Source organism: Bos indicus, chromosome 7 (genome assembly GCF_029378745.1).
Source record: "Bos indicus isolate NIAB-ARS_2022 breed Sahiwal x Tharparkar chromosome 7, NIAB-ARS_B.indTharparkar_mat_pri_1.0, whole genome shotgun sequence".
Lineage (NCBI taxonomy): Eukaryota > Metazoa > Chordata > Mammalia > Artiodactyla > Bovidae > Bos > Bos indicus.
The window spans coordinates 78,334,896-78,349,746 of NC_091766.1; the positions used below are offsets into that span (position 1 = coordinate 78,334,896).

The following is a 14,851-nucleotide window of genomic DNA, read 5'->3' on the forward strand; positions in this document are numbered from 1 at the left end:
GACATTCCAAGTTCCTATTTTTTGGGCTCCAAAATCACTGCAGATGGTGACTGCAGCCATGAAATTAAAAGACGCTTACTCCTTGGAAGAAAAGTTATGACCAACCTAGGTAGCATTTTGAAAAGCAGAGACATTACTTTGCCAACAAAGGTCCATCTAGTCAAGGCTAGGAGAAGGCAATGGCACCCGACTCCAGTATTCTTGCCTGGAAAATCCCATGGATGGAGGAGCCTGGTAGGCTGCAGTCCATGGGGTCGCTAAGAGTCGGACATGACTGAGCAACTTCACTTTCACTTTTCACTTTCATGCATTGGAGAAGGAAATGGCAACCCACTCCAGTGTTCTTGCCTGGAAAATCCCAGGGACGGGATCCTGGTGGGCTACCGTCTATGGGGTCGCACAGAGTCGGACATGACTGAAGTGACTTAGCAGCAGTCAAGGCTATGGTTTTTCCAGTGGTCATGTATGGATGTGAGTGTTGGACTGTGGAGAAAGGTGAGCGCCGAAGAATTGATGCTTTCGAACTGTGGTGTTGGAGAAGACTCTTGAGAGTCTCTTGGACTGCAAGGAGATCCAACCAGTCCATTTTGAAGGAGATCAGCCCTGGGATTTCCTTGGAAGGAATGATGCTAAAGCTGAAACTCCAATACTTTGGCCACCTCATGCAAAGAGTTGACTCATTGGAAAAAGACTCTGATGCTGGGAGGGATTGGGGGCAGGAGGAGAAGGGGACAACAGAGGATGAGATGGCTGGATGGCATCACTGACTCGATGGACGTGAGTCTGAGTGAACTCCGGGAGTTGGTGATGGACAGGGAGGCCTGGTGTGCTGTGATTCATGGGGTCGCAGAGTCGGACACGACTGAGCAACTGAACTGACTGACTGAACTGATGTAATATTGCTCTTTACAGCATTGGACTTTACTTCCATCACCAGTCATATCCACACTGGGTCTTGTTTTTGCTTTGACTCCATCTCTTTATTCTTTCTGGAGTTATTTCTCTACTGATCTCTTGTAGCGTGTTGGGCACCTACTGACCAGGGGAGTTCATTTTTCAGTGTCCTATCTTTTTACCTTTTCATGCTGTTCATGGAGTTCTCAAGGCAAGAATACTGAAGTGGGTTGCCATGCCCTTCTCCAGTGGACCAAGTTTTGTCAGAACTCTCCACCATGAGTCATCCATCTTGGGTGGCTCATAGTTTCATTGAGTTAGACAAGGCTGTGGTCCATGTGATCAGTTTGGTTAGTTATCTGTGATTGTGGTTTTCATTCTGTCTGCCCTCTAATGGTTCAGGATAAGAGGCTTATGGAAGCTTCCTGGTGGGAGAGACTGACTAAGGGGAACACTGGGTCTTATTCTGATGGGCAGGGCTATGCTCAGTAAATCTTTAATCCAATTTTATGTTAATAGGCGGGGCTGTATTCCCTCCCTGTTGTTTGACCTGAGGCCTAGCTATGGTGGAGGTAATGAAGATAATAGTGACCTCCTTCAAAAGGTCCCATGCATGCACTGCTGCACTCAGTGCCCCAGATCCTGCAGCAGGCCACCATCCACTCACACCTCCACCAGAAAACTCCTGGACACTTTAATATACCACTTGCCAGAAACCAGCTTAGGAAACTGCTGGATTTATCCATTGGTCTTCTAGTTCATTTTACAAAAACTTTTCATTTATTTTTAGCATGTCCAATTGGATGGATTTCATATAAATGTGTGGCTATCCAGTTTCTCAGTAAAATTCAGATCTAGGAATACCAGGCCTATAGGGGTTGCTTCCTTAGATGAGCTATGTACTTCCTAGTTTGCCAAAATCTAGCCCATTTTCTCATTTATATTGTAAAACTGGCATCCATAGGCTTTTAGGTTTGAAACTTCTAGGACCCATTTCACAATCCCTTGTTGATTCAGTGGTATTCAAAAAAGAGTTGTGTCCAGCTCAGGGACACACAGGGCCATTCACTAGATTCCAGAAGGCAGTATTAGAACTTTTGTTTACAATTATTTTATATTAAAATGAGAAAGAAATTATGCTTTGTTAAGATTTAATAGACCCATTGGTATGGTGCCTATATTTATTATATGTATCAGATGGTGATATGTCATATGTGGCTCAAGGGTTATTTGAAGAATAGTAAGCTTTCCACATTGTGGAGCATTTGACAATTCCACCAGCAATTTTAGGTAACTTTCAACGTTGTGTGATATTAGAGTTTAATTAAAACTAAGGATTATATGATAAACTCCCAGAGAATGGAAGCTGACATTAAAAGATACCTATAAAGAATAAAGGTAATAACTAACATTGATAATAGGCAACAAGTGAACAGACTTAGCTGGCTGTATTCATAGAACAGTCCTTATCAGCCACATTATGGGATAAAACCATTATGATCTGATAAGGTCTGATAAGCCGTCCACTAAAAATGAATTTTTCAAGGTAAAAGCAACATTTTAACATTGAGAGTGAAGTGCTTTTGTACTATGAAAAAATATTTTGAAAAACGATACTTAAAAAAGCTTTCATTATTCTATTCTGAAAGCCATAGTGTGTTAGTTTTAAGAGGAAAAATGCCTAAGACCTCTCCTTGTCTCTCTCATACACACATATACACTTAGATGTAGAATCGTTGAACCTGGTTTAAATATTCCAAATATAAAGCTTCAGTGTATTTTTAAGTTATTATTATTATAATTATTTTAATGTACTCCTTCTTGAGAATTTTTCAGGTACAACAGTAAAACTTTCCACATAAATGCTAGGTTGGATTAAAAAGTTTTTATTATTGGAAAGTGATTCTTTGTTTTATTTCTTATATTTGGATCCATAAATATATTTGTGAAGTGTCTTTTTCCTTGCTATGAAAGTTGTGAAACCTAAGATTTTAATTCAAATAACCTTATAACCAGGAAGTTTAAGTGTTATACCATAGTTTTAAAACATAATTTTCAAAGCTACTACTATATTCAGTTAGATTTTCCCTTAAAAATAATTACTGTATTTCGTTAATTATAAGATATGTATTGTAACATCTCTAAATTTAGAGTACTGCTTTAGGATTGATGGGTAGCATGTGATGATTAAATTGGCAGTATGTTTCCTTTAGTAGTGCATGAAATAATATATTTTACATTTAATAGAAGATAGCACTAATAATGCTAATGATAATACCCTTAATGAGAAAAGTTAATTTTGTGCAATTAATGTATTAATAAATGCAATTCTGAAGTATTTTGATTTCATGTTTTTATAAAAAGTACACTTTGTACATTTCATTATCTTAAAAGGTTTATAAGGTGTAAAATATGTTGCATATAAATAGTAAGTGTATATACTTTGTAAATATTAACATAATGAATGTGTATCACATAAAAAGATTTATGGATATGACATAGAATAAAAAAATTTGGATCCATAGCTATAGCTTGTATATCATATTGTTAGTACTTTTTCTTTTTTGGAAATCTGATCAATCAATATAAAAACAAAGAAAGGAAAGACTACAGTACAGAAGTGGATCTGTGTCCCTCTTATGGACTGGACCTGCTTTGGTGGAAGAGAGCATCAAAGGTAACAGTAATGCTCTACTTCTTTAGACACCTGTAGCCATATGGGTTTTCATTTTATTATTATTCAAACATATATGTGTATTACCTAGACTTCTGATGTATAATATCTTAAAATGTATATTTATTAATATGTAGTTAAGGCAAGAGTACTGGAATGGGTTGCCATTTCCTTGGCAACCAGGGATCAAACCCTGGTCTCCCGCATTGCAAGCAGACGCTTTACCATCTGAGCCACCAGGGAAGCCCATGATAATAGTTATTTAACACACAATATATTGTAGTAGACTTTATACTGACATGTGCCACACCATTTAATATATTATTGTTTCTGTATTGTTCCAATATTTTTTTTATTTCTTATTAGTGCCAGGCACTGTTCTTTGATACTAAGACATGGGGGTGGAAAATCCAGAATTCTCTTGTCTGAGAGCTTACATTCCTAGAGAGACAAACAATGAAGACGTAAACAAGATATTTCATAAAAGAGGAAAGTAGAATCAGGAAATATAGTGGAGTTGATTGGGTTTAGGCTGTAATACATACTAACTAGGGTAACTGTAAAGGCCTGAGGTTTCAGAGATTTCTAAATGAAATGGATTGGTTCTCTAAAATGCATCCCGAATCTGTATACTCCTGTTCCTCTCCCAAGCAGGATAATCTGTGTCTTCAAGTCAATAGCAGTTTCTTCTCTGGTAGCCTTGTTATTAATACATTTATACCTATGACCTGTCTTTCTTGACCCAGAGCCTTTAAGTCAGGGGATTTCAGGTTTCCTGGGACTTTGTCTCCTTATTGTTTTCAGATTTATGATCATCTGTCTTCTTAGCTGTGGTTGATGACGTTCAGGTGTAACATGTTCTGTTAAACCAAATGAAGCCCATTCTGTACACATTCTCACTACATAGAACAAAAAGACAGTAACTTCTCTCAAGGAGCTAGGAGCTGAGATTGGGAGATTTACTCCCTTCAAAGGCAGATTTACATGACCTGTTAACAGTTTGCTGGGTTCTTTGGTCTAGACACCACCTTTAGAAATTTTTATTGTAATAACACCTACCTACTAGGAGCAAGGCGACTGAGCACACCCATACTAGGAAGGAGAATGGAATCATCTTATGTTTACTCTGGCATTTTGACTTCAGTAATGTTCTCTTTTGAAATGATTGCTAATGAAAAATATACACCTATAATTTTTAATCAACTAGTTTCCCTGACATCCTGCTTCCTGAGGTGAGCCAGTACAGTAAATGGTGATGGGTTTTCTCCAACATATTCCTGGAGGGAGAAGACAAGTTGCGACTGCTCAGCCATAATGTTTCCTGTTTCAACATGGCTTGTTTTGTTTTAAATTTCTCAGTGTTCCTGGCCTCTACGTATAGATAATAAACATTCTTAGCTGTAAGCTTTTCTCTTGAGTACACAAATCATCAACTTTTGTTTATCAAAGCTAAATGGAGAGAAAAAATGAAAACATTTCCTAGTGATATTTAGCTGTAATCTTACAACTGAAACCTGAAACTCCTACAGTGTAAAAGTATTAACTGCGGGCAACACGACTGAGCGACTGTCTGAACTGAACTGAACTGAACTGAAGATACCTTGTGCAACCACTGACCTTACTTGCAGGAATGTGTCTCTATTTGTCAATTCACAAACTCCCAGGAAATTTGTTGGTTCTGCTGAAGATGGTTGTCTAGCCCAGGACTATTCCTGTGTCCATCTTAACTCCTCAGTTTGTTTTTTAACCCTTCCCTGGAATCTAGATTTGCCACTGGCAGCAGCAAGTACCTTGGCTCTGTCAGTGTGACAGCTCCCATCACCACTAAGCTTCTAAACATTTCATTTGTACTGTTAGGAAAATCCATGGTCCTCCTGGCCCTTTGAATCTAAACTCCAATGATGTTCTGTTTTTACAAGTATCAGTGAATTCACTCGGACTTCCAAAGCCCCAATTCTAGTCATACACTTTGGAAGAAATTGTTGATAATACTTATTGACACCTCTTATGGTGCTTATGACTCCTTTTATTAATCCTCTTCAGATTAATGAAAGAATATCTGGAAAAAGATAAACTAATAAATTGACATGATCCAAATAAGACTTTTTAAAAAACTTGTGCTTATATGAATATGGCATTCAGTAAATAGACTTTTAATTTACCATCATTTTAGCTATCCTTTCTTGAGCTTTTACAATTTGGTGCCTCACTCAGAGCTTCATATGTGTATGTGTGTGTAAAATATATATACATACATATACAATGTTATTATGCTGTGTGTGTGTGTGTGTGTGTATAATGTAATGCATTATGTTATCATCAGAATTTCCTTTTTGGTAAAATAGGAACAATATATGTTTTCTAGGGGTTTGCCACAGTACTGAGGTAACACTCAAAGAACTTGGCACATTGGTAATCTTTCAATAGGGCTGCTATTGCTATGATTTTGATTTAGTGTTGTTTCTATCATTCTTACTTGATAGATGAGGAAACTATTTCACAGGAATTAACTTCCTTCAGAAAGTTCACCTAATATGACAAGATTCAGATTTGAATCAAGGAATAAAATCCCGGTTTCTGAAATCATATTCCTTCTACCTAGGCATTTTGATTCTTTTACTTTTTGTTTTGTTTCAGTGAGTCAGACATATGCCTTCTTAAGTAGTGTGCCTTATGCATATTCTCTTTCCTTCTTTTTACTTTTTTTTTTCCTACCTCTAATCCACTTGTTTCTTTCCCTAGCAGAACTGAGCACTTCTGTCTGATGTACCTCCTGTAGGAGAGGCTGGGCTGGGATGGGAAATGAGATTAGGAAATAACCTGAGGAACTTTCTCTTTTCATACCTGGACTCATTTCTTACCTCTTCTGCCTACTGTAGATCTCTGAGTTGATTTGCTAGTGGTAAAGAATCCCCCTGCCAGTGAGGATATGTAAGAGACATGGATTTGATCCCTGGGTCTGAAAGATCCTCTGGAGGAGAGCACGGCAACCCAATCCAGTATTCTTGCTTGGAGAATCCCATGGACAGAGGACCCTGGAGGGCTGCAGTCCCTGGGGTCGCAAAAAATAGGACATGGCTGAAGTGGTTTAACATACACAAATGCACACGCACATCATGTATGTCAAAAAGTATGCTTTCTTATTTAAGTTGCATTTGTGAGAACATTCTCTCAAATACATGAAACATATTTGTATTGTTGTTTTCTTATTTATCAGTAGCACTTTAAATACCATTATCACAAGTGCCAGAGGGCTCAGAGCCAGGACCTGGGTAAAATGAATGAGAGGCCCAGGGTGCAAAATTTAAGGAGACTCATTCTGTGTGTGTCGTGCCAGTGCAGAATCTCTGCACCTCTGTGCCACAGCCTCCTTAAAATTTGCACCACAAAAGCTTCACTTGCTTTCCCTAAGCCCACGCCTTAGGAGTACCTCTTTATTTTTTCTGAGAGTCCCTTTCCTTAGATGATTCCTGGGTTGAGAATGAAGGCACTTTTTTTACTTTGGCTTTTTCATAATAATGGGCTTAATTTACAGCCCTCTTGGAATTTGCCATGACAGGATAACAAGTTTAAAATCAGACAACGTGCTACTAAGGGCCAGGTGTTCAAAGTATAATAAACACCTCCCTAAAGATTAGAAAATGAATATTTAACTAGATGACTCCATTTGATTTCCTTCATTCATTTTTTATTATTTCAGTGAAAACGTTCTTGATAGAAATCACATTGACAGGATTTTAATATCTTCTGGTAAATGAAACCTGTCATTCTAATGGGCTTATTTCTTGACAGTAGCATTTGGTAAACTTTGGTGGCCACTGATTTTCTTTCTAGCTAAGACTAAAGGAATTCCTTGCACCTTGAACATCAAGAGTACACAATCTGTCCTGAGAGGCTGATAATTATGATGAAACTGGTTATATTAATTAGGTCATGTTTACAAAGAATTGGATGATTTTTTTTAAGTAGGAAAACAAAATAACCTCATCTAGGGAAGCTTTAAGTGCTTAATTATTGTTATTTTCCTTTCAAAGGCAAAGAAAACAATCTTGCCCATCAAAACAGTTTTATGCAGAGAATGTTAGGTTCTTTTCTGAAAACCTAGGCCCAAGAAGGGAGGCTCTCTAGAGGTGACATTCATTAAAAAAATTAGCAGTTATTTTGGGAATAGAGGTCAACACACGTGGCTTTACATTTCCTCTGTGTCTATCTTAAGATTGTAGTTCCAGAAATGCTAATGTAGTGAGAAACATTTTAGAGCTCCAGTATCAGACTTTGTTAAGTATTTTCCAATAATCACAATTGATAGTTTGCATCTGATTTCCTATCAGAACCCAGAGAAAAGTCCCAAAGTAATGCAGAAAGCCTGATAAAAGCATCAGGTTTCTCTACACCCTCTCATATGCCTAAATGTTGTCTTGTCACCTTCATTTTCATGCTTATGCTGGAGAAGGCCCAGTGTAATTTTGTTGTCGCTGTTGTTTTTAACTTGTGCTGCCAACATTAAGGGAGATTCACAAGTGTGTTGCTGTTTTTTGTTGTAAATTCTCTAAGATTCTCATGGAAGATTGAACCCAGTGTAAAGGCATACTCAGGGGACACTGACACAAAATAAGGTATCCTGTTTTGCAGCTTTCGTAATGCTTGTTTCATTGCATTCCTTTGCACTGGATTGAATTAAAGCTGAACCTAAGATAAATAATGACCTTCTGATTGTCTTTCTATAAATGATGAAATGTATACAGTCACTCAACAGAGAGACAAATAAATAGCTTGCATGACCTTTGGGAGGAAAGCAAAACTATTAAAAGCTAGAGATGTGGTTTTATAAAAAAAAAAAAAATTTAGTTTGCTTTTTGTGTTTTTAAAAGCATTTTTTTTTCCTTTCCATATCATGTTTGTTAATGGCTATAGTGACAGGAATTGTATTTCAGAATCTGCTCAAATCCTCATGGAAACAGCAACTGAGACTGAAGAAAAACTGGCTCTATCAGGTTAATCTAGGATTTCCAAACTGAGTTGAGATCAAAAAAGAAACCCAAGATTTCCCAGTGAATGGGGATCTTGGTTTTATTTATTCAAAGCTCTTCCATCACCACTCCTGTATGATGCTTCTGAAATGCAGAAACCTGTCACTTCGGAGATAAACTCCTAATCCACCTCTGTCCTTGGCATTCTCTGTGTTCAGTGGGCAGGTCTCCTTGGTGTGGATATTTCCTATCACTTATTCTCAGCACTACCTTTGTGTCATAAGCTGATAGCTTTAACTGATGCTTTTCTTGTCTTCCAGATTCAACGAAGACATCCAGACAGTTCCGCACAGGGTTTTGAGAGCGGCCCCTGTTGAAGCTCTTCTCCAGGTAATCCCCTGGAATGACAGCACGTGTGTCATAAGCCAAAAGCCTTGCTCCTGTGTTCATCCAATCAAAGCATCTGTGAGTGCTCCTCCCTAAGTGAATATGCAATTCAACAGTAGCCTCATTTGATAATTTTTCTTGTTCATAGTCAGGATTTCAACCTTTCTTGCTGCTCATGTATATATCGGGGGAAAAAAGGCATGTGTTTATCAAAAAAAACAACAGCTGCTTCTTCCTCTTCCCAAGCTAAGTTAGTTTTCCAGGGCCCTCATTACACTCAGTGTATCCCTTACCATAATTCTCCCACTGCTTGATTTCATCTCTAGGCCAAGAGCTTCTTGCTAATAAAGATGGTGCCTTAATAATTTTTTTTTTTTAACCTCCAGTGCCTGACATATAGGTGCTTAAAGAAAGTTGTTCAAATGATTGAATGAACTGATGAAAACAGAAACCTTAAAAAAAATATATTGATATCCAGATATAAAGTCCACCATTTGTGACTCTAAGTTTTGATTTTATATGTTTAGTTTTTTCATTGGTGAGATCTTGCTTTCCAGCTAAGCAACCATGCTGACTTGGCTATTCTGTTAAATACACATGTGACCACATGTCCTTTCCCTTTCTGGTATATATTGATACACATTTGCGCAGGAGAAAGAATGTTCATATTGGAGGAAGACTTGACATGTTCTAATGAGGCTGACTATCTCAGAGCTGGTAGTTCTCACCCTGAGAATTCTTCCTGTCACCCAGTGTGTTTCAGTCAAAGCGTTAGCCAGTTGGTGAGCAGGATTTTGGAAAAGTTCCAAGCTATAGTTAATTACGTGCTTTTTCAAAGCTCGACTGTCTTTGCTGCCTTCATGGATGCCTTTTCTCTATTTAGCATGTGGTTTGTTTTGCTTTTCTGCATATCTAACCCTATTACAGCTTTCTTTCATAAAATCGAAACATACTATAACATCGAGGCAAATTACACATTGCATTAGATTTGTTCAAAGGTTTTAAAAAGGCAGTGAGATGACATATGTAATAACACTCTGAAAACTATAAAGAATGCTACTGCTAAAAAGAATTTATCATTTAATGTCATTCATTTCCCTTTTTAAAATGTCTGAATTTTGAACCTGTGACATGTATTTTTTGTGGAGTTTGGTGGAATTTTTGGTCTTTCTGGTTTTTGTACAAGATGAGTTATTTATATGTAGGTATATATGTGTGCTTTCTAGAGATTTCCAGGGTAGTTTTTTTTTGCAGTTCATTTATTTTGCTTTGGTTTTGCTTGTTCATGCCTGCAGAGAATAAACTTTATGAAAAAGCTGATACTTCAACTCTAAAAATGACAAGTCTGTGGGATTTGTAGGGGGGGTGGTCAAGAAAAAGAACAAGCTGAGGAAAAATTAAATAGTTCCCAAAGAGCATTTTGCTTACTGAAATATAATCCCAAAGGAAATTGCTATAATGTAAAAGACTTGGAATAAGAATTCTTGGTATTAGGTACATGTAAGTTACAGTCAGAGAAGCTAAGAAATTGATGAGTTGTAGATAATCTCTGTTGCTGTGTTTGAAGACAGTTCATGGGTGAATTCTGAAATGGAGTCCTCTGTTGAATAGATACTTACTTTGGTAGCCTCAGTATTATTGATCCATTGAAGATAAAGAGGAAAATGTTCTGATCCATATGCTAAGAATTTGCTTTCTGGGGAAGGTAGACATTCTCAGGCTTCCTAATTTTTCATTACAATTGTGAAGCCCGCCTAGGAAGACAGAAATGTAAATTATTAAAGAAACTGAGTTTTTGAGCCTTGAAGCAGAATTTGCAGTACTCTGCAAATTTTACAACATCTTGTTTGAAAATACACATTTCCCCCATCATGTTCAGAAACAGAATGAAAGATAATTCACTCAGGAGTGAGAAAAGTTAGCCATGACACTAAAACTCAACTGAATGTTTTAAAGTGTAGGTTGGGTTTTAGACACTTCCTTTAAGAATCAGAGATTTGTAATTTGAACAGCTGGCCTGCTGTTTGCTATTATGTCAGTCCTAAAATAATCTGTGGGAAAATTTAATGTTGTTATTAATATTTTAAATCTTTTGGTATAGATAAGCTGGTATAATAATGCTTAAGTTTTAAAATCATACATGATTTTTTTTCTTAAAACATCCTATTTTGTGTTATGACATGAATCAAAACTTTTTTAAAGAAAAGAATAAAGCTTGGTATATAGTGTGGGAGAATAAGCATTTTGCTTTCTTCTTCCCTAGATCACACACTAACTAGTAGGTAAAGGTGAGGGTTTTAGGACAATTCAGGCTAGAAATACATTCTCTTGACCATTTTTCTAACTGTAAAATATTGACCAACTACTTAATATCTTCAAATTATAGTTTTTCAACCTGTAAAGTGGGAATTATAATAGAAACCATCTTTTGAGCTTGTTATAATGATTTAATCAGGAAATAGATTGTAAATGGAGTAGTGTCTGGAAAAGAAAATAAATACATCGGATGTTCATTTATTCTAGCATCTCTGTGAAGGATACTGTGAGAAAAAGGTAGACTTTTTTTGACTCAAATGCTATGGGCTTTTGCAGACTTAGTAAGATATATCCAAAGTAGAACCTTTTATTTGTGTGATGACAAGTATGTCAATATATTTTGCTCCCAATTTTCTTTGGTTTGGAAGTGAGGGCTGGCAATACATATGTTCCAAGAGAAGTAAAAGTGTGACAAGGTCTTCTTTCCACTTTGACTGAAATGCTCATTAGTTCCTGCTAATGAGAAAAGTTTAGGTCAGAAGCCAAAAGAGTACATTCTCAGGATAAGAAATGAGAGGGGTCAAATAGCCAAGGTTAAGAATCAGGAATCCAGGTCAAATAGTGACAATGGATAATGTAGTATTGAGAATCAGATGGCCACAAGCAGAAGGTATATTATACTCTTTTGGAGAAAAGACATAAACACAAATTGTCACAACTGGAATGAATTAAAGCAGTGTGTTCCCTGACATCAGGCAGAATATCATTAGAAGAGTTTCCTTTGGAGTTATGACAAAAGTTAATTTGAAGCATTTTTATTTCTTGGATGCCAGATAATAGATAAATTTGCTTTAAAAGCAATATGCCTATATAATATACAAAATATTTGCTGGGTGGAACGAGAATAGGGACAGGATCATGTTACAAGATATAGTTAGCATCAGAGGTGCCTTTGTGAAGATAGGTATTCTACTTGTGATGCCTTGTATGAACAAATGCCTCAATTCGTGTTTGGGTTTGATGACTCATTTATTCATTCATTCACTAGTTTATTCATACATTTTTAACTTATTTTATTCCTGTTAGATAACACGATTATACCATAATCTTTTTCTAACATTTTTCATGTTGATATGTTAACTTGCTAGTTCTGCTTTCTTTTGTTTTTCTCTTGTAGCCAAAATAGAGAACTTATCTTTTTATAGAGTTATGTGATAAGTGGTGATCAAGGAATATCTTCCTGCTCTCATGCTTGCCTCTCTGCAGTGCAGTTCCTCTCCACCAAACATTTAGAGGGATCTTTGTAAAATATGCATTCCAAAGTGTCATTCCACTAAGACTCTTTATTTACTTTCCCTTGGTCTCAGAAGACAATCTAACCTCTTCACCTGGACCTAAACAGCCCACATAATTTGTAACTCTCCAGCCCCATGACATTCCTCTCTTCTCACTCACCACTCTTCAGCCAACTTGAGCTGCTTCTTTTTCCTGGAATATCCCAGCCCTGAGGAATCAACCTGAGATTTCTGTGTCTGGCATCTCTTTGTGCCTCAGCAGAAGGCACTTGTTCCTATCCTTCAGATCTCAGCTATTACTTAATTAAAGAGTGCTTTTTTGACTAACCTATGTTATTCTGTCATCACTCCACTTAATATCTTTAAAACATTGATCACAATCCACTATTTTTGTTTACTGATTTAATTAATTACTATGATCTCTTTTGACCCCATTAACATATATCTGCCAAAAGATGAATGATTTTTTCTGTCTCAGTTGGGACTCTATCCCCTGGAACCAGAAAAATAAATGTTTAGCAGTTGGTGGGTGCTTAATAGTATGTTTTAACAAATGAATGCATCACAGCTTTATTATCTTGTCACTATCATAGTTCATAATCTTCCTCATGCTTTGTGTTACTCAGTGTTTACTGAGGACTTAGGATGTGAAGGGAACTTAGACCTTAGGGGAATACAGATTAATAAAGACTTGATTCCTTTGCTCTATGATAGGGCTCACAGGTAGGTTTCTGCTTGTCTTGGCCAGTTCCTAGATTTCTGTGTATACAAAGAGACTGGGGCTATGTCTCGACACACTAATGAATGCCAGCAACACAGAAGAGAGAAGACAAAATACTCATGTCATAAGTTGGCCATTCCTGATGAGCTAATAGAATTAGCACACTTTCAAAATACCTTTCTTATGGAAGAAGGTGTTTTGTTTTTCTTCTGTAAGTCTCTCTAATGTGCCTGTTACCTTTAGCCATGGAACTTTTTGCACAGGTGGAAGTCACTCTGCTCGTCCGCCCCAACCCTCCTCTCTCCTTCCTACACGTCCTCATGGCCCCTTCACCAACTGTCATCCTTCATATCTCAGTCAAGGACTCCCTTTCAGGGATTCATCCTCTGACTATTTCTCCACCTTCCCCTGACTAGGTTAATTTTTCTGCCCTATACTTTCCTGGCCCCAGGGACTTCTGTTCATAGCACTTAGCATTGTTGTCATTGTACATGGATCTGTGTCCTTAGTGGATTAATCGTTTGTCTGTCATACTGGACTGTGAACTCCATAAGGACAAGTCTTTGTTTTGCTATTTCCAATGCCAGCCACCTGATATTACACCATGTTTCCCTTAGGAAGTCGCCATTCATGTAATATTATATTGATTCCAAAGCACTTAATCTAAGATAACGTAATTTTGTTTAAACCTGGCCCTTAATGATTTTGATACATTCTCACTACTAGGGTTTTGTGCTTGTAGCTAGAGATGATGGGGCTTCCCTGGTGGCTCAGATGGTAAGGAATCTGCCTGAGATGCAGGATAATTTCATCAAGTAACAATTTTAAAATTTATGACAGTAAGTGATTATGAAACAGAGAACTACAACCATGGATATCTGTACCACAGAAAAAGAGATAGAATTTTTGTTGCCTGACCAAATCTCACCTCTTCAGTTTAGCATCATTCAGTTACTTTTGCCATCATTGTTCATCACCATTTCCAAATTTCTTTCATGTCTTATATCACTAAGATAAGTGATTAAAACATTTCCTCTCCAGATAGAAAACACAATTTGGACAAATGTTTCCCCGCTCAGGTTGCCTGGTGTCCTATCTCCCCAGAATATTTCAGGAAACAAAAATGGTAGAGTAACTTGCTTCATTTAATAGATGATTTTTGCCCAGTTTATTTGTTTTTAAGAAAAACAGGCTCCAAAAGTCCCATACCACTTTCTTTTTAAAAGGTAAAGGTGTAAAATGAGCAAGATATTTAGACTTTCAGAGCCATTGACTTAATATTTATAACCTTGAGGTTGCCTTTGATCCTAAATCAGCTTTTAATTACCATTGTAGTTATATTGGTGAAAAAACGATTCTATTATTTCCAGAGTACAGCAAGGATATGACCAATACTATCTCATGAGTACAGTTATTTTAAGGCTTTTATTACTATAGTTGCTTTATTATAATTCATTGTTCACTGATCTTCTAGACTATTTACTTAAGGTTCTGTTCAGTGTTACAGCTGCTACTGCAGCTGCTTTTCCTCTGAGATTCCACAGCTTCCTGAGAGTAGCAGGGTTTCTATTTGGAAGAGGGTATAATTGGGCTCAAGGGGGAGACTTAACTTGGTGTTCCCTGGAATGTGTTACAAGAGGGTGCATTATTCCCA

At 37.1% G+C, this 14,851-nt stretch overlaps 1 long non-coding RNA gene across 1 annotated transcript in view; it reads left to right on the plus strand.

The window, feature by feature from the left end:
* LOC139184220 (uncharacterized) overlaps window positions 1–14,851 on the plus strand; it is a 1,143,978-nt gene that overhangs the window by 853,787 nt on the left and 275,340 nt on the right. The window contains exon 5 of the long non-coding RNA XR_011567787.1: window positions 8,859–8,928. This is a non-coding gene — a long non-coding RNA (uncharacterized lncRNA). The remainder of the gene's footprint in view (window positions 1–8,858; window positions 8,929–14,851) is intronic.